General features: G+C 35.5%; 1 long non-coding RNA gene across 1 annotated transcript; it reads left to right on the top strand.

Moving 5' to 3' along the window:
- On the top strand, nucleotides 1-856 carry LOC121251393. Its single transcript, XR_005938011.1, has 2 exons — nucleotides 1-447; nucleotides 575-856. It is a non-coding gene; the product is annotated as an uncharacterized LOC121251393 (long non-coding RNA).
- The last annotated feature ends 204 nt before the right edge of the window (nucleotides 857-1,060 follow it).

Consider the following 1,060-nt stretch of genomic DNA (forward strand, 5'->3'; position numbering starts at 1 on the left):
AAGGCGAAGGATCAGTACTAGGACTGCATACAACATGCAGCTAGATAGGAGTACTACCCATATATAAAATGTCAAGAAATGGGAAGGTACCGCCAAGTTTCCTTGTGTGTCTATTTGCCCAATAATATTAGATCACTTATCTCTTCCTTATCTTTATGAGTCTATGACGACCTAGTGATCTTTCATCGGCTTTCAGCTCTCTCCCTTCTCCACACATTTATCTGTCTCCACCAGTACTTTGTCGATCGACCTGCTATTCTATATAAGCTAATTTGTTTGAACTTTGAATTACTGGTCGGTTGATCTTATTGCCGGAGATTAAAACGATTAGCGAGAGAGAAAGAAAGAAAGAAGAATGTATGCACCACCTGGTCATGAAGGGATGTCGCATCCATACGTTGATCATGTTCGGAGACGCCATGAAGAGAAAGGCTTCATCTACGCTTGGTACTTAATTATTTCCTTCATTCCTATATATATATATATATAATATGCTGATCGATGATCTACTATATATAATAATGAATTACACATGATGATGATGATGATGATCTGGATGATCAATTTCATGCAGTTTGTTCGCCTTGTGTTGCTGTTTCTGCTGCTTTGAGACTTGCGAGTGCTGCTTAGAATTTCTTTGCTGTTGCTGCCCTTAGCATACAAGCTGGCATTAATCTAGAGGAGAGAACGGCGGTCCACGTCTGTGTTGCAGTACTCATGTTATTATCATGATGTATCGTTTAATTTTCTTTTCTCAACCAAAAATAACTGCCACCAGTCTCCAACCTCTCACAGTTTATATGATTGGTGTCTATCCCCAGTGTGATATATATATATATATATATATATATATATAAAACTTTTCCCTGCTTTTTTATTTGTGGTACAATTAAAATTTATATAAAAGATTTTATATTTCCCCTATCATTATTCAATTTGTCTTCTGTTAAGATTATGTCATGTCATGTTTTTTGTCTAGTTTAACCAACAAATTTCAACGAGTAATGTTTAACGTATATTTTTTAAGTCTAGGGTAAAGATCTTTTTACAACTTTATGAT

Source organism: Juglans microcarpa x Juglans regia, chromosome 2S, assembly GCF_004785595.1.
Source record: "Juglans microcarpa x Juglans regia isolate MS1-56 chromosome 2S, Jm3101_v1.0, whole genome shotgun sequence".
Classification (NCBI taxonomy): Eukaryota; Viridiplantae; Streptophyta; class Magnoliopsida; order Fagales; family Juglandaceae; genus Juglans; species Juglans microcarpa x Juglans regia.